The 19,560-nt window shown below is 41.2% G+C and overlaps 1 protein-coding gene across 1 annotated transcript in view; it reads right to left on the bottom strand.

Moving 5' to 3' along the window:
- LOC124155494 overlaps positions 1-19,560 on the bottom strand; it is a 316,456-nt gene that overhangs the window by 69,676 nt on the left and 227,220 nt on the right. Inside the window, exon 3 of the mRNA XM_046529351.1 lies at positions 17,935-18,035. The gene's annotated coding sequence lies outside the window, so the exon portion shown is untranslated. The remainder of the gene's footprint in view (positions 1-17,934; positions 18,036-19,560) is intronic.

The following is a 19,560-nucleotide window of genomic DNA, read 5'->3' as shown; positions in this document are numbered from 1 at the left end:
TCTTCAGGTGCTTCATCTCAGAAACATAGTAATTAGCGAAGAAATGCTATTAAAAATTTACTGGCTGACTGTACAAAGGGCATCAAGAAGAGCATTGCGTTTCGGTGTCCATAAACAGGAAAGAGCTTATGAGAGAATCCTTACGTAAGGATTTAAATAAAAGTCTATTGAAGACCCTAATATAGAGTGTAGCGCTTTACGGTGCGGAAACATGGGCACTAAGGAGAAAGGACGAGAAAACGCTGAAGGCGTTAGAGGTGTGCGTCTAGAGATGTAAGGAGAAGGTGAAATGGATAGAGAGGAAGAGGAACGACGAAGTGTTGGATATGGTGGGTGAGGAGAGGCAGTTCTTAGATTAGATACGGAGGAGACAGAAGGTATGGATGGAGCGAGTACTTAGCGGGGAGGGAATGTTGAAAACAGTGTTAGAGGGAAGAATGTTGGGTAAACGAAGGAGAGGAATGAAAAGAATAGGATTTTTCGATGGAATGAAAGGGAGTAGGCCTTATTGTGAATTGAAGAGGGAAGTCCATGAAGGAAGGGGAGACTGACTGCCAGAACACTTCTTAACACTCTATGGAAACTTACCTTAATCGGTAGTGTACTTTAATAAAAAATACTGCAGCTCTTTCGCGCTAATAAATAATCGCTTCCATTGCCAGGTAATTCTTTAGCGATATCTTTGCTATTCTGGGTACAGTTTTTCCCACATTACTGTTCTCAGGTGAATTAATTAGGGAGAAAAAGGTAAGGCTTACCAGCTCTTTAAAAATCCGAGAAAAAACTTTTTGTCACAGGTTCTTGAATTTTAACGTTTGGAAAACGAGGACTGTTCACAAATGATGTGCCAGACTTCTTCAAAATAGAGACGCTAAAGGGTATGCGAACTTGGCCACTCAAAAGACCTGAAAATCTCAATTTTGAATTCAATTCAACTTATATTTCACATTAAATTCACATTATACGTCTCATTAAATTCACCTTACCCTCTCCGCTACCCGGAAGTTCCCTCGATCTTCTCTCCTCGATTTAGATCTGGATCCTGTATGTGAGCGCCAGAAAAATCTGCGGCGAAAAAGGAGAGGAATCCGGAGGGTTGGCATCCCTGTTGGACGCCCACGCCCAGAGCAGCATCCAAGGTGGCGCGCCGCGACGCCGTCAATAGAGCGAGCCGAGAAAGAGAGGGCCCCGACCGGAAGGGGATCCAGGAGGACAAGGGAGAGAGTCAAGCAACCAACCGCGCGGGGTCGCTCATTATCGCTCCAACCTTGATTCCCAAATCCCCCTCTCAATGCTGCACGGCGGGGCTGTTATTATTACTGCTATTGTTTTAGGTTGTCGACGGTCAAAGGAGATTTATATTCAGCTTTTATTTAAAAAAATATAAATTGAAACTGCTTATTGGAGTTCACTTGGAACATTTTCAGCTACTTTCGAATTCTTCGAATGGGTAACATAATGAAATAACTTGTTTATTTCCACCCTTCTTCATTTCTATCGACCCAGGTTTCGACAAATAATGCCATATTGAAGGTACACGACTTTAGGATGAGGAAAAATGTTGTAGGTAGCACATAATAAAAACGGCTCATGTCACTATAACTAAAACACAGGCATATGAAAGAAACTGCTCACACGGAAAAAAATAAAACTCGGATCTTTCGAAGCTGTAACTTCTTCCTCAGCCTGAGAGCAAAAAAATATATATATATGTTTCAATCAGAGGCGTAGCCAGAGGTGGGATACGAGGGGTCCCGACCCCCACCTTCCCCGAAATATAAAAACACAACTATTTTCCTTCATACAAGATAAAATATTGAAAAATCATGGATTTCCAAATATTTCTTTAACAAATGAAGTTTTTTCGATTATGAAAAGTGTTAAAATTAGTTTAAAACCCATTACTTAGTAACGTCTTTTTCAAAAAATTTCCCCCTGGTTTTACACCCCCGTCCCCTCGCGACCGAAATCCTTGGCTACACCACTGGTTCCAATGGGAGAGGAATTAGGCGAATTGAAGCATAATGGCCAGACTGGGAGGAGTATTAATAAGAGAATGCGTGAAAATAGACGATATGTCTTCTAAATCATGATAACTCCTATGGAATTGCAAAACATTTGAATGACCAACACCAAAGGTGCAATTTAGATCCAAAAATTTTACAGATATAAATAACAAGGGGCGGAAACTTGATTTTCTCGAACAGTTCGAAATTATAAATTGCCCCGCCGATTTTAAATTGTGTAACGAATAATGAATCACTTCTATCACTCCAATTGCATTACCTAACTCATCAACATTGAACCCACCCCCATCCACCCAACCTCATTTCCTGAATTCAGTACCCCCCTTCCCTGATAACTCCACCCCCATGCCTCTCCCATTAAAAAAAAAAGGTTTGATTTCATCATCGTCGTCAGTGGTCAACAATCATAGGGTTGGTTTGACGCAGCTCTCCACTCTATTCTCCTTTCAGCTCATTTTTTCACATTTAGTTCGTGCTTATTCTCTTTCACATTCTTCTTTACCTGTTCCATTCCTCTTCCGTTCTTGACTTCCACTTGTCCCTCAACGATTGTCTTCATCAGTCCATCATATCTCAAGATGTGGCCTATAAGGTTGTTCCGTCTTCTTGTTAAGGTTTTCATGAGGCTCCTCTTCTCTCCTACTCGTCTTAGGACTTCCTCATTACTAATTCGGTCGATCCATTTAATTCTAATCATTCTTCTGTAGCTCCACATTCCGAAGGCCTCTATCCTTGCTTTTTCCGCTGCTGTCATTGTCCATGCCTCACTTCCGTATAGGAGCATACTCCAAATGTAGGTTCGTATAAATTGTTTCTTTATTTCCATATTTAAGTTTCCCACTGTAAATAATTGTCTCTTTTAGTGGAATGATCTCTTCGCCTGGGCTATTCTGCTGATAATTTATTTCTTGCTTCTCCCGCAGCTAGTTATCCTGCTTCCCGAATAACAGAATACATCTACCTGTACAAGTTTTTGCTTCCCTATTTTAATGTTGCTAGATATACTATCATTCAAAAGTCATTTTGAAAATGGCATTATGTGCCGAAACCTGGGTCGGTAGAAACAAAAGAATTGTGGAAATAGACGAGTACTTTCATTGTGTTAAATATCAAAGATTTCCGCCGAATTACGCTGGAAACTGAACTATCTTTTATCTTCGAATAGGTACCTAAATGCTTCCATCGAAAAAAGACGCCTTATTGAAGTGTCTGATTTTTTTGAGCATTGAAGTGGTTGACACAGTCAGGCTTACGCTTCCTTTACTTATCATGACCTCTTATGCAATGCCTAATGCCGATGTATATTTAATAATAACTGTCCCACCCTATCCTCCTTGCCACATTCAACTTCCCTCGTAAAATTCACCATAAGGCGTGTCTCCAACTATAAACCCTATTCTCTTCTCCCTCTTTCCTACTTACCCCACCTTCTTCCATTTTATAAAGCCGATTATATCCTTAGCGTTCCGCGAGAGATGAAAAAGTATGGCATGAAAACGCTACCCTTCCATTTCCCTTGCAGAGCAGTGGGACACAAGGGAGAGACCTTGTGCAGTATTGAAAATTCCTTGGTTATGATCTCCTGAATGGATGGCGGGAGGTTCAGGACGGTGAGATAGCCAGAATGTCGGCTTCCCATCATGTGGGCCAGGGCTCAAAGCCCGTCGCGTAGATTCTTCAGAGACTGCCCGACCCCTGTTTAAGTGCTTTGTGAAGGGCACTTCAAGTACAGCACTCCGTCCGTCGGATGGGACGTTAAGCTGTGGTCCACTTGGCGCCTTTCGTTAGAAGTAGGCTAATGCCGACGCCGGGTTTCTCTCCACCCTTCCTTCATTCCCTTCCCTGCGCCGCTAATGACCTCAGCTGTCGGTCGCCTCATCCAAATACCATTCCATGGATGGTGGTCAGGCATCCGGGCACGTATCCAGGAGGCCTTTGGGGGCTTCAGGTCCCCCGAAAAATTTTCCCTTGTGGCGACTGCTCGCCATTCCCTTAGCCCAGGGACACTTATCCTATGATTTATCTCTGCAATCAAAATTTGTGGACTAATACCAATGTCTCAAACCCGAAATTTGCTCAAAATCGGATAATATTGGTTACCGCTGCCAGAGCTTTAAATTTAATTTGTTGAAAAAACGGGAAGATAACGGAAATACCAGACTGCGGTGACAAAGCTGAGTAACTACTTCCATTCCGGGAAAAACCAACTAGCTATGGATAGCTATCCATTAAAGCATTTATTATTAAAGTACTCTACCGATTATTGTACGTTTCCATGGAGTACTTGAGAAATATTCTGGGAACCTCCTCTTCGTTCATGCGGTTCCATCTTCAATTCACAATTAGACCTAGTACCTTTCATTCTGCCTAAAAATCTATTTTCTTCCTTCCCCTCCCTCATTTACCCAACATTCTACCTTCTGACAACATTCAAAATTTTCAAACAAAATTCATAGCTTCTAAAATGAAGGAGAAGTTGAAGGAATTAAAAAAACTTCGCTTATTCCTTCAACTCATACGGTAAAAGATTTCCACCAAGTTACGCCCGCCACTATTAGTTATATCAATTCTTTAATAGAATTTGTCGGTATTAACAATTTGCTACCGGCATGCACATCCACACCAATACACTTCCGGAAGAAAATGTATGACTGCGCGGCCGATAGAGGTGGAGGGAATCCTTCGTGCGAAGCGAAGAGACGGGAGCTCTCAGCCCTCAACACGCTCCGACACATCGCAAAAGCTCGTGGCAGATGCGCGAAGAAATAACTTGGAAATGGGAGTTACAATTGTCTGAAAATGAATCAAAGTGGGAAAACAAATTGAGGCTGCGAGTATTTACATTTATGCTTTAGCCAGCCAAGAGCTAATCATTCTGATCTATGGTAAAAAGAATATTTCGCTTAGTAGGTAAATTTAATGCTTTATTTTTACTTATTCGTTAAAAAAATATCGCGTCTTGGTCGTCAGTTTAGGCGATCAAAAAATAATTGTTTGCCAACTTTGGCATAAACCGATATACAGCTGCTCTTCCGTCGAAAATCATTGAATGTCGAAACAGCAAATTTTCTGATTCACTATTGAGGCCGTAGAGCTCTCCTTACCTGTTCTATGAATGTAATGCTGTTTTCACGTTGTACAGGTTGACTCATAGAGATCTCTTTCGGTGTTTCCTAAGAATATCATGCTAATGTTTCTTGAGTTCCGTTATCGTTACTATTAATGCCGGAAAGCTCATTCAAAAACATGAAGTAACCATAATGATGTACCCATGCAACAAATTCTGACGTAACCATCCTCTTGCAATAGGGTAGTTTCCTTCATCAAAGGAAACGAAAGGCATTGATTGCGATTCCTTACCCACCATTAGTGTATTCATAATACACAAATTATTTGGTTTTTGAAATACCGGTTTAGACGAATGGCAACGGTCAAATTTTATCCTCATTTGAAAAAGGCCAGATTGGCTCCCATGCGATGCCACTCCACGCGACGTCACAGGGACCTAGTTTCTATACGAGTAGATAGGAGTTTTACATCGTCTGAGATAACCAATGCATGCATGCGTCACCGAGCTCAGGGAAACGTCTTAATAATTACTTATTAGAACTGGCTAAGGTCGGAAAGTTTTCTTCGTTTGATAAGGTATTAGTAATCCTTATTTAAGCCAAGCGCTACCAGCCAGCAAGGTACTCAGCTACCCGCTAGCATCCTGCGTCCTATCAGCGCTCAGAGCCTCGATCAAGGTCACCTCACAAGGCGGGAGGGGGAACCAGAAATGCGTCGCACGAACTTTTTCCCATCATTCCTACTTACGCGTCGCGTTTTCGCGCGCTTGAAATTTTTCACTTTTCATTTAATCGCGAAAAATAGATATCGTCATTTAAAAATCTAAAAGCGTGAAATACGTACTCCAGGAGTAATAATCTTTCGATTTAGGCAATAAAAAATAATAGGAAACCACCCTATTGTATCGATTTTGTTAAATAAGCTTTAAAATGTAGAATTTGCACCTCTGTATGGTTCTTTCTCTGTAGCCCTGATGATTAATTCCGAAACGCTGGAAAAGATTAATTTTTTAATATCCCAAACCGACGACCAACACTCGATATTTTTAACGGATATGATTATCAAATACTGGGAAATTTTAACATGGCAGTAAGGAAACAGCTTATCAGAACTTACATTTGGAGTATGCTTCTGTATTGAAGTGAACCATGACGAATAACAGCAGCGGAGAAATCAAGGGTAGAGGCCTTCGAAATGTGGTGCTACAGAAAAATGATGAAGATAAAATGGATCGACCGAATTAGTAATGAGGAAGTCCTAAGAAGAGTAAGAGAGAAGAGGAGCCTCATGAAAACCTTAATAAGAAGACGGAACAACCTGATAGGCCACATCTTGAGACATGGCGGCCTGATGAAGGCAATCGTCGTGGGACAAGTGGAAGACAACAACGGAAAAGGAAGATCTCGAATGAAATACATGGAATAGGCAAAGAAGGATGTGAAAGAGAAGAAATGCGTAGGTTCAAAAAGATAAGCTGATAGAATAATTGAGTGGAGAGCTGCGTCAAAAATATCTTAGAATTGTTGACCAGTGATGATGATGAAATCAAATGCTAACCTCCTCCTCATCCTATCCTTACAGAGCTGAAGTTATCGAGCCTTAGGCGGAAGGACAAGTTATAGAGAAGGTCACCGTATTCAAATTTATAGCGTTATAAAATAGCATTTTCTCTTTGTCCGTATTTCTGTGTGCCCCGCCGACAGTATTCGGCGCTATTGGCTGTTTCTATCGCAAATGTTGGCCATTAGTAGTCGTGATTGGCGTCATAGGAGAAATTGGTATTGAAAAAAAGTATCACTGTGAATGCTCTACCGTTTTCAACTCCTCTACGAGTTCAAAGTTCTTGCTGCCAACAAGATTCCAAGCGCCATGAAGTCCTCCGCCACTCTGCGGACGTTAATGATGTCAGTAAACGCTAACGAACGACGAAATGTCAAAGAACGACGATACGTGAGAATCTGGTAAATAAGGATTTTTTCGCATCAGTAACCAAGGAAATCGGGTATTTATCTCCCATAAATAAAACATGCCGTGACTGGGCGGAATTCTCCGTCATGAAACTTCAGTAGAAAAAGAGAGCAACGCAATTGTACAGATACAGTACACTTTCTTTCACTAACATGATTTCAGAGGGTAGCAGCAGACAATGCACCTACCCAGCAAAACCTTGGTCGAAAGTACATAAAACTGTAGTGATTTATGGACTCCATTTAAATTGAAATTTCAGGGGAATTTTCTTTCCCTTAACTCCCGGAGCGTCATGATTCATTTTCTACGTTAATCCTAGTATACTCTGCAGGATTCAGCGCCTAAGACTGAGATTATTCGCGATATGGTAAGCAAGGAAGGAGTGAAGAAGAGAAGCCCACCGCCGTTATTATCTTCCCCAGAGACGGCAAGGAGATTAATGTCTAATATCCAATTTGGCGGACAGGATGCTGATGAAATATTTCACACATGCCGGCGGATGATGCTAGCGAACTCAACATGGGTTTCTAACCGGATTGGTTCTTAAATGGTTGCCCACGCTTCGATTGGAGAGCAAGATCTAAAAATGTCCATGCTGATAATATTTCCGCTATATAGTGCCCCGGCGAGAAAAAGGTAATATCACTGACGGAAGAAAGAGGATAAGTATATATGATTGGCAACCGTTATCAAAAACTAGATGATGACCGATGCTAAATGAATTAGGGTGGGAGCCGCTACAGACTCGGAGGATGCGCGCCAGCCTTATTGTTAGATTCTTTCGGCTCACATTGAATGGGAATTGATATCTTTTAGAGAGATACGGAGAACATCATATTAGAACCGCACTTCGGCTGCTTATTAGAGAAGAGAATGGAGAAAAACAAAACAAACTTTCATTGCATTTCTCAATTTAGAGAAGGCATTTGATGACATGGAATGGAATTCAACGATTAGAATTCCGAAAGAAATCGGAGTGCTCTACAATAATCTTAGATTTGTTCGTAGTTTGTATAAAAACCAAGTATCTGTCATCAAATGTGGACCCAACAGTGCAGAAGCAACAATAGGAGTGAGACAAGGGTGTGTTCTTTCCCCATAATTTTTAATGCTTACATAGAGAAAGCCATTAATGAAATCAAGGATAAAGCAGTAGGTGTCAATATCCACGGAGAAAAAATTAGTATGCTGCGATTTGGTGACGACGTAGCACTCATAGGCGAGACAGAGAAGAGTTTGAAGAAGACTTTAACAAATATGGAAAGGACAATGGCCAGATATCAGCTGAAAATCAACAAAACGAAGACTAAGATATTAGTATGCAGCAAAAGAGAATACAAGACAAACATTAACCTAGGAAAGCATAAACTTGAAGAGGCGAAAGAGTTTTCTTACCTGGGAAGCCGAATTACCCGCGGTGGACGAAGCGTAAAAGAAATAGTAGAATAGCATAGGCGAAAAGGGCTTTCTACAGAAAGAAGAATCTTCTTACAGCTGACAATGCAAGCATAGAAGTAAGGAAACTATTCATCAGATGCTACATATGGAGCAATTGTTTCTATGGAAACGAGGCTTGGACGTTGAGCAATGCAGAGTAGTCAAGAGTAGAAGAATTCGGAATGTGGTACTACCGAAGAATGATGAAAATAAAATGGATTGACCATGTAAGTAACGAGGAAGTGCTAAGAAAAGTGGGAGAAAAGAGAAGCATCCTGTAACACCTTAAAGAGAAGACGGTGCAACACAGTTGGCCACATTATGTGTGAAAGGAATCGTAAAAGAACAAGTGGGAGAGAAGAAGGGCAAGGGTAACCCGGATGAGTTACATAGGACAGGTTATAAAGGATGTAATGGAGAAGAAATAAATGGCTATGAAAAGATTAGTGGGTAGGAGAGAGGAATGGAAAACTGCGTCAAACAAATCATAGGATTGTTTATGATGATTTGTCAACAACTGCTGTCCTGACACCCCCTGCCACACGCCTACAGAGGCGGCTTGCGGATTGTGTATGTAGATGCATTATTCCCACCAACCAGTCCTCGACGGTATTTGAAAAGGGCTATGGTGTACAGGGGTGCAGCTAGGAATTAAGGCTAGGGGGGTGTTGTAGGCACAACTAATACTGGGGTGTCTGGGGGTGTGGAGTACCCGCCAGGGTAAGCAGTAGGTACGGGGGCACTCCTTTAAGGCCGTTTTACACGGTACATGGAATTGCGCAATCTGACAATGTGCAAAGGCGCAATCAAAATTGCGTCGTGTAAAGCGGTGAATTGCTAGAACACATGCGAGAATGCGTGGATGCGAGACGGCAAATGTGCCCGTTCTAATTTCGTTCATGCATTCGCGCAGTTCCACGCCATTTTAGAAATTAATGCAGCTCTAACCTGCGCAATTCCGTGCCTTTAGAAAATTTTCAAGATAAATAGTTCATAATGGTGAGTTTTACGGCTTTCGGAGGGATATTTTATTAGTATTTACACCAGTGGCGCCGACTCCATGAGGTCTCAGAGGGCCCGAGCCCCCTCAAAAATTCGTTACGGGTATGAGGAATAAATGTGTCAGGCGTGTCGATTTTCCTCGGAGTGTCCAGATATGGAGATTCGAGTTATCTGGGTTCTAATGTTGATCATATGACCCTTCTAAAATGCTTATTTAACTTAACACTCACTACTTATAAAATTTCCCGGTGTAAGATCCCCGGTTTGGGCCCCCCCAATATTTTTTGTAAGTCAGCATCCCTGATTTACACTATTATGTAAGTAATATTAATCCAATTAAGTAAAATGGATTAAACTTAAAACATTTCTGAGCTCTGGGGGGGGGGGGGGGGTTTAGCCCCCAAAACTCCCCCCTCGCTGCGCCACTGATGGTGTGGTGCATCATGCACCATCGCTACGCAGCACCCTTCATCAGCTCAACCTGCAAGCTGAGCTGCGAAGTGAATCCTGGAGGTTCTTCACCGCCTGGAAAGAGGGAGCGGGCTTTTCAGAGCGACACCCCGCGCCCCCTGGAATGGTTCGGTCCCCTTTAGGAGTCTGTGCGGTGGGGTTGTGGAGGGGGTTCCTCGTGGCGTTGTGAGTCATCCCCCGCCACTCCCCTCCTCCCTCCGCGGTGCAAGCTGCCTGGAGTCCCGGCGACCCAAGACGCCATCCCCAGCGCATTCCGCCCATGTAATCCACGAACAGGGGCTGCGGCGGAGAGATGAGCGATGCGGCCACGCGTTGACAGAACGCGTCCATTTTTCAAAACGTTTTAAGGCCGCTTTAGGCGGGGCAAGAAATTTCGCTTGTTAGAACTGTTAGATACTTACTCCAATATAGGATGTTCGTTGCAAGAAGAAATGAAGTCCACCATACTAGATTCAGACATTTCCAGTTGTGCACCGAAGGAAAAAACTAACGAAAAACTTTATATGACAAACAATGGATAATAATTCTAAACAGAAACATTTAAAGAGGCACACACATAGAAAATAAAAATGAATGAGATCAGGAGGAGGAACGACGAAGTGCTGGACATAGTGGGTGAGGAGAGGCAGCTTTTAGATGAGATACGGAGGAGACAGAAGGTATGGATGGAGTTAGTGCTTAGCTGGGAGGGGATGTTGAGAACAGTGTTAGAGGGTAGAATGTTAGGGAAACGAGGGAGGGAAAGGAAAAGAATAGGATTTTAGATAGATTGAAAGGGAGTAGGCCTTACAGTGAATTGAAGATGGCAGCGCTGGAAACAAAGGGAGGCTCCCTGATTACTTCTTTTTTTACTCCATGGTAACCTGCCTTAATCGGTAGAAAACTCTAATAATAATAATATATCAAACAAGAACTGAATAATTTTCTCTTTACAGCTTGGAATTGCGCGAATGTGCGAAAGAAATGAGAACAGAGGGTATTTTTCCATCTCACGTCCACGGATTCTCGCATGTGTTACAGCAATGCACCGCTTTTCACGACGAAATTTTGACTGCGCCGTCGTAGATACGTCAGATTGTGCAAGTACGTTTCCCGAGAAAACAGTTTTTATGGAGTGGATCCACGACTGGGAGCAATGGGGCTCTTTCACATTTAAAAAAATATATTTAAAAATTGAGTGTAGGTATTCGATGGTTTAACAGCACGCGATCCATATTCTCCTTTTCGTGCACTGTTTTTCTTTTGAAACTCTCTTAAGAGGATGCATACATTGAATCGAATGTCAGATATAGGCAAATATTGAAATATTATTGGTGAAAAGTGCAACTACCTTTCATTTCAATAAGTCGAACTTGCACTTTTTCACGCCTGAATCAGTCGAACAAATGTTGAAAAGGTTAAAGGGAGTCGTTTCATAGTTGATCTGGTGGAATTGTAGCGTGGAACTCAATAAACAGTGACAGATAATTTTCCTAGTCGACATGCATTTTATGTTGAAGATAATACAAAATGTATTGAAACCAGTCGTAAAGAGGAATAGCAATATTTGCGGAAAATTGCAAGTGATTTTTAATTCACTGACTTAAGTTTTAAATTTAGTAATTTATATAGTATTTACCTTTTTAAATAGTATTTACCTTACTCTATACGTCCTTCATAGTCCAAGATGATGACGTATCTTTTAAACGGGTAATTCTCCGCGGAAATAGAGGTCTCGATTGGGAGTGAAGCTCCTTTTCCTTCGCCCATCTCCACTCGATCCCAAAGATCTCCATCGCTTCGTCATTTGTCTTCCTCAACAGCCGTCCCTCCCTACTCCCATACGGCACCTTAAAAAAAGACACGAATCTGCACTATCCGCACGGCTGGTCCCATAGACTACATCGCAGTCCATATAGCGGGAGTTATACGTAGAACGTGTAGATTTCCCCATCGGAAAGAACGTTTGCCCTTGGAAGATAAAATTATATTGCACACCATTTTGTCCGTTTCTACCATATGGCGCGGCACAAAAATTTGGGTATTTCAGGGGTTTCAACAATACGTATATACACAGCCTGGGGTGAAATCAGTGTCAGTGTCGCTGATTCTCACATCTGCGCTCACGGGGAAATTAATAGCCTCAAGGATTTTTTTAGAAGGATTTTGAATCGATCTCCGATTCCTAAAAATCACTCGAATTATTACGATGACTGATGCATCTACATACTACCCCGCAAGCCGCCGTAATAGGCGTGTGGCGGGGGTGTTAGGACACCAGCCTTTAAAAAATAAAAAGGAAATGCTCTAAGTTCCGCCTATCTTTTCCCATTTTTTAAGTATATCCTCATCAACCATAATGGGAAAGCTCGACATGGCTTCAGCTGATATCACGCGCGGTGTAATCCAATAATCATTCCATCGTATTGACTCATAGAAATAGGTTTATTGCATCGAAAAAAGTTTATATCAAGTTACTACAAAAATATATTTCAAATTTGGATTTTTTTGGTCATCTTTCTATGCTATTACTTGTGTTAAAATTACCTTCACAATGTCATTCAGAATTTACTCTCAAATAGACTTACAGACCATTAGTACTCAGAAAATAAAATAGCTTTAATCCCTAGTTAACAATTTTATGGCATAAATCTGAGTTTTTTGGCAGCCAAAGAGTATTGATTTCCATTGTTTTTGGTCAATTTTTTTAAAGTTTCCACGGCAACCACTCGTCTGAAACACGCGAACTCGGATAGTGATATTCTGTTGGCTGAGACGCATGGAACAGGTGAATGCTGGAAATTTTAAGACAGTTGAAGTAATATTTATACCCAGATGAATGCTGCGATTGAAGTCAAATAGCGTGTGTTACAAGGAAGCGTGGAAGCTTAATAGGTATAGCATTGGACCGATATCCGAAATAACTGGGATTCAAATCCTGTTCGTGGCCCATGCCAAAATCGCAAGGTTGCCCGTGGAAAGGAACTGACCTCCCCTCCATCTTACTTTTTTTAGTTAATTAAAATAAAAAATAGGAATGCAGTGATTTGCGTCGGCCCTGTTTATTTGACCTTCTTAAATCAGCAACAGCAGCATTTTCCGCTGGCTTCATTTATTTGTTGGTGAACGTGCGCACCTCACATGCTTGTAGGTTAGTCTCGGGTGAGCTCTACCCTCACCAATAAAAAACAACTTTCAGGGAGGATCTGGTTGATGAGTTTTACTTGTCATCCCTGCCAAGAAGTATTCGTTGCGGCAACAGCCCTGATGACGAGGAACGAGTCGGAACTCGAAACGTTGGAGAAAACGAACTCTCACCTGACTGGAAAGCCTTTTTCCGTCTATTCGCCGTGATAGCACCCCCAGTCTGCCGCGATTACGGCGGTAACATTCGCAATAATTGCCCTGAGGAAAAATTCTCCTGGACCGGGAATCGAACCGCAGACAAAGTTCTCAATCCTAACACGAAAACGATAACGGAGTTGCTGACGTCACTCGCTTCTCTCCTCCAATCATCAAATAGGATTCCCATTCTTCTAAATCCCAAGCGAGCACTAAAGTGGTTACTGAAAGGTTTGGATAGCTTTAACACTTGGCGTGCCATGGGCGTAACATTAAGTCCTGCTAATCCTTCTGAGGATTGCCATGGACGTAATATTACGTTTATCTATTTTATTGACTTTGTTTGCGGGAAGCTGTAATATTTCGCCCATGGTACTTTTGCAGTTTACTGCTTAGTGGTTCTGTTATTTCAAAAATCAACTACTCGATGGAAAAAGAGTTATTTTAATGTCTTGAGGACGAAAAGTCCTCTGTAGCAACCGGCACCCTTATCTCAGCCTACTTTGAGCGAAAATTCTTTGGAGGGAAGAACCGTTCGCTGAGGGTTCAGTGACCCTTTTTGTCATCCAGGATTTTAAAAAATTTGCTTGGAAAAATGCTTTTGTATGATTTACATGGTTTAAATAGTTCAAATTGAGCGTAATAAAAAATATTATGCATTTTTATGGCGGTATATCATTTGTTGCAACTTTTTTATTTTTCAAAAACAGTAAGTTTTTTTTATTAAAATGTATATTTAAAAGTTAGCAATAAATTTTATTCAACTCATTCATAAAGAAGAGCAAAGTCCATTTTTATTGAAATAAACATCGATATAAATATATTTTTGATGCTAATGTTTAAAAAAATTATTTGCGAGTTCAGTAAAAATGGCTGGATTTTTCAGTAGGTCTTTAAAATTAACGGCCGGCACTCAAAGTGTTAAAACCCCCAGAATTTCTTATGGTTATGCAAAAGTGACCATCTTATGCGAGTATCTCTCCGTCCACGCGCCATCTGACGTTCCCGTGGCCTTAACTTCAGCCGGTGCGGCGCTGCGCGGTCTCCTCCGGTGCGTTCGAATCCTCGGTCGCGAATAATCCAGGGCACGGCGGATATTTTGGTCCATCCGAGAGAGGCTGTGCGAGAGGCGACCCGGAAACGGGCCCAGCCGCACACTGCAAACGACTCCCCCCACTTCCCCACAGGACCACCCCCTTTTGCTTGCTCCCTTATACCGCACGCACGATGGCGGCGACGCGACCGATCGCGAAGCAGTTTGGCGAACAAGCGCCCATACAAGCCTATACGCGACATTCCAGAGGGGAAAGGGGCGTGTCCTCGGATTTTGCGGCGGGGAAATTGTGAGTAAAAGAGTTCATGTGGTTCACCCGCAGTCTGCTGTGATTATGGCGGTAAAATTTGCAATAATTGCCATGAGGAAAAATGCCCCTGGACCGGGAATCGAACCACAGACAAAGTTCTCGATCCTAACACGAAAAGGATAACGGAGTTGCTGACGTCACTCGCTTCTCTCCTCCAATCATCAAGCAGGATTCGCACTCTTTTACATCCCAAGCGAGCACTAAAGTGGTTACAGAAAGGTTTGGATAGCTTTAAAACCCTCAGAATTTCTACATCTACACAGTACCCTGCTATCTACCTCAAGGGTGTTTGGCAGGGTGTGAGTATACACTATACACCAACCATGCAAAATGCAATACAAATATAAATATGAAATGTCTTCTAAGTCATCGAAAAAAAGGCCTTAACTCATGCCGTCAGAAGATGTGAGCTCTTACTGATCGTGCAATGCTCTGTGCAAGTTGACAAGAACCATCCAAAAAATACAAAATTACTAAGTAGATTTGCATATATATTTGAAGCAGTTAGTCTTTTTTTCCAAACACCTTTCCCATTTTCATTCAATGACAGATAATTTCTATCTCGATTTGGTAATGCATTGTATTTTGAGGTGGCTATCGACAGCTACGCCTCAGGGATGGGTAGGGAAGGAATGACGGGGAAAAACCAGGCCCCGGTGTTATGACTGCTCTTAACGAAAGGCGTACTTAACGTCGCTCCCGACGGACGGAGCGTGGTGCTGGAAGTGCCCTCCACAAGGCAAAAAACTAGGGATTAACCAATGAAGAACCTCCACCACCTCCGGGATTTGAATCCCAGGTCACAACTACATTCTACCCCGTAGGCCGCCTTAAAAAAGCGTGTGGCAGGGGGTGTTAGGACACCAACCGTTGACAAATAAAAAGGAAATGCTACAACGAAGCTCCGCCTAACCTTTATTAAAGTCCTTGATTGTTTGGCGGAAAACGAATTCCCATATTCACCCGCCCGGCAAAATATCTCTCACAATTTAGCATTTCTGTCGGACCTGGATGTATAGTGGGGCTCTTATATGACGTTACCCGTGTCGCTCTGAAAACAATCCATTCTCAATTGCTCAAGCAATCTATGCCTACTTGCAGCTGCCGAGTTTCTTGTGACTTACAGCCTAATTTGCTTAACATCTGTAGAACGCTTTTCGTGCGCCCGTAGCCGATTTTTTTTAACGAATCGCGCAGCTTTCCTTTGTATTTTATTGAATTTACGAATTAAGTCTTTCTGCGCCGGATCCCTTATGCTCTCTGTACATCCGAGGAATGGTTGGACGAGTACGAAATAGCACCAATCATCCCACACCACACTTGACGAATACTAGCTTCTGCAGAGCTTTGCCACAAAATGTTCCTTATCCCCCGCAACAGGTTCGAAATTGTAACTCCCAGATACTTCACGTCATTCGTAGATTCTATGCTGACACCATCCACGACATGGGGATAGTTGGACGACCTGTGCAAGGAATCTAGCGCCGTGCAATTGCTCTAATTAAGTTCTCATCCCCAATCTGGGTGGGAAGCCATCACTCTAGCCACCACACGATACCCATACCCGATACCCATTATAGATTTCGTTGAAAGTTAATTTAGTAAAGCACGGTTAACTTTAGTTTGAAGAAAGTTATATTCTCTAGAAATTACTGTGGGACCTCCACTAAAAATCTTTCTCGGTCACAGAAGATTTTTGAAAAAGTAGTGAGACGCACAACTATGAGGAGTGCAATGTCACTCAACCACGTGGATGTTAACGATTAACCCCATGCGTGCCTCCAACAGAGGTTTCGCCCCAACCTTGACACGGTAGAAGGGATTGCGTGACCGTTTGTATCCTGAAGTTAGTCCAGGGGCTATTTCTGTAGTAATGACTGCCACTGGTAGTAATTTCGAGCGCGTCAATTAGGCTCAAAATTGGGAATTGTCAGAAGCCTGATAATGAAAGTGAGAGTCGAAATACTCAGCGGTCTAAGATGTAACTTTTTTGGAGTTTGGATGTGCTCGGAATTTCACCAAAAAAAGCTGAAAGATATGAAAAATATAATCATCGATGCCCACTACAAGACTGTCTTGATAAATTAGTAATTTTAAATTGACATGAAGGTATTTTTTTAATGATTAGTTTCTTCATAATTGGCATGGAGATCGTTTGACATGAATACGAAGGTTTTAGAACACTATTTATGTGGAAATCACTATTTTTAAAACTCAATCATGGTTTCATTGCATTAACTCAGGGAGTTTGTTAGTGAATCTCCTCCATGGGTGATCACAAGTAGGTAACTACCGTGAAAGGTGAAAAGCGAAGGACAGCAAAGCAAAGTTACTTAACGTCAATATAGGTTGATGTATTAAGGCCTTTTTATTCCCAATTAGTATCCCAACACAAGAGTCCGTCGGCATCCATTTCGTGACAATAAAGGCCTCACAACTCGCGGGTTAGGCCTTTAAATTGCGAGTAAAATATGTAAAAAAACATTTAATATTTCTTTTCGTGACCGCTCGACGTGAAATCGCTTTATTTCTTGAGACTTGCCCGTGGATAATTATTCTAAATATAACAGTCCATAATAACAATATTTTTTGTAACCATAAAAATTCTGGCGACAAAAAGCAAAATGACGGTTTAAAAAAAAAACTTCATAAATTCAAAAAAGTAGACCAAACCTTCAGTGAGAAAACAGAGAAAACTTTTTAAGTAAATCATAATGATTATTATTGCTGCCGTAGTAATGACGATCATCAAATATATTACCTGATGAATGCAGTTGCATTTAATTATCAATAAAATGTCCTAGCTCGGCCTTGGTGCATCTGCTCTTTAAGAATAGATGACTATCCCTAACACCTAAAGAAATCTACCGTTACTCAAAATTAATCGTAATTCGACACTGGCTACTCTATTTTCGTATTACAAAAGTTCACTTTTTCTTTTATCACTTTTGCCAAAACATGTTAATTCAAGGCGAATATTAAAGGTTTTCGGTGTACCTAAACTTTTACTTCCCTCACCAAAATGCATATAATAATATAAGCCGTAGCTGATTTTTCATGTAGTTCTTCAAACTGATTTTTCCAAATAAAAGCAAATGTATTCAAAAGTAGTTATAACCTAAGATAAAAACCATTTTCATTACCTCCACAACAAAAAGCTTATAATTATGGAGTATTAACAAAAGAGGGGGATAATTTAGTCATGTCAAGTTAGTCACCTTTAAGTAGAAAATAAATAATTAAGCGAGAGACACAAAACCAACTCCAGTACCAACCTGAAAAGTCACTTCTAGCTGTTCGCAAACACCATGACGCTCACGTAATCAGCTTTGAAGGCACCAGCTTCCTTTGTAGGCTCACCGGGTACATAGATGGCCTGGAAATGAGAAGAAAGCCATGAAATAAAAATCTATTCGTACGAAAAGCAATAAACAGAAACTAGAATCACCAAAACCAGAAGAATTTATGACGGAAGTCTTGCACATAACCTTTACGTATTTCAGTTGCCTTATAACGAAATGGACATCAATCCCTGATTTGAAAATTTTAAAAACATATGCCTTTCACTTACGTCGTACAATAGAAGGAAATATTTTCACATATTTCCACGCATGTAAAAGCAGAACGAGCACCAAAATAATGAAATTGAAATCTTTGATTTCATTGATAAATTAAAAGGCATAAATAACTTATAATCATAGTTTTTAAGCGTAAAAAAATAACGTAATTCACGAAAATGAAGTTTATCATTGATCAATGTTGCCAGTTCTTATATCGGTTTAATGCAGCTCTCCGCTAGATTTTTATATCAGCTTACCCTCTCACTTTCACGAAATAACATTGTAAAATAATGGAAGTGTTTACACCAGACTTCACCTCATTGATATTCACTACTTGCAAGGAAAATATCGCACTAGGTACCAGCAATTATCGATTGCGTTTTTGAATCCATAGTGGTTAAAATACTTCATTAACTTGACTCGAATCTGCAAAAAAGCGCCATTATTTAAACTATGCATAAACTACGAAAACAATTTAACGATAAAGGAAATTTCATTTTCGTCAGTTTGAGAGAGCCGATCAATTTTCCACCAAATCCTAGAGCAAACCTCTTTCCAATAGGAGAAAGTCTTCCTGGAGAAAAAATAAAAATGAAGTCTGAGTGGGATTTTTATTCAACAGTTGGTTTTTTTAGCTATCAAGATTTACAGATTAGAACTGATCTGAAATATCTACAAGGGTAAAAAAATTGTTCACTTTTCAATCCTTCATACTAATCGTGACCTCTAAAAACTAGAAGGTTGTCGCTCATCTTCTCATAAAATTAATGGGAAAGATCTTTTACAGGTTGAAAGCCTGACAATAAAGTTTCCGAGCACTAGAAGGATCAGAGAAATTAGAGAGTCTTTCAGCCTTGATGTTATCCCAAAGACGCACATCACACCGTTATTGGAAACCCAAAACGGCGGGGCAAGTTCATCACGAAACAAAAAGTCAGTTGAAAAAAATCTTTTTCAAAAGTCATAAAATGTTTCGCGGCGGTCCTCCGTCATACAAATCCCCTTCCACTCATTACAGCCAACATCCTCTTCTCCGTCCCTGAGTGAAAATTTGGACACAATCGGATCAAAGAGGAGGAGTAATTACGAAAGCCGCTTCGCGTTAATGTTTTTAATCCAATCGGTCCCACGTGATTGCTTCTTGACGAGATCCGCCGTCCATTTTGGGGTGTGAGAAGGTAACGGAGGCGACTGCAGCGCCTCGACGGAAAGGTGAGCACTCGGAGAGAAATAAGGACGGAATATTATTGAACGATAACTGAATGAAGGCGTCTGAATATGGCCACTGTATTTGCGATGGCGGCCTACATATTGAACCCCGGAATTCCATATTCAAAAGAA

This window comes from Ischnura elegans, chromosome 3 (assembly GCF_921293095.1).
Source record: "Ischnura elegans chromosome 3, ioIscEleg1.1, whole genome shotgun sequence".
In the NCBI taxonomy this organism is placed as follows: Eukaryota; Metazoa; Arthropoda; class Insecta; order Odonata; family Coenagrionidae; genus Ischnura; species Ischnura elegans.
Note: the sequence above shows the minus strand (reverse complement) of the source record. Positions and strands in the feature narration are given on the sequence as shown.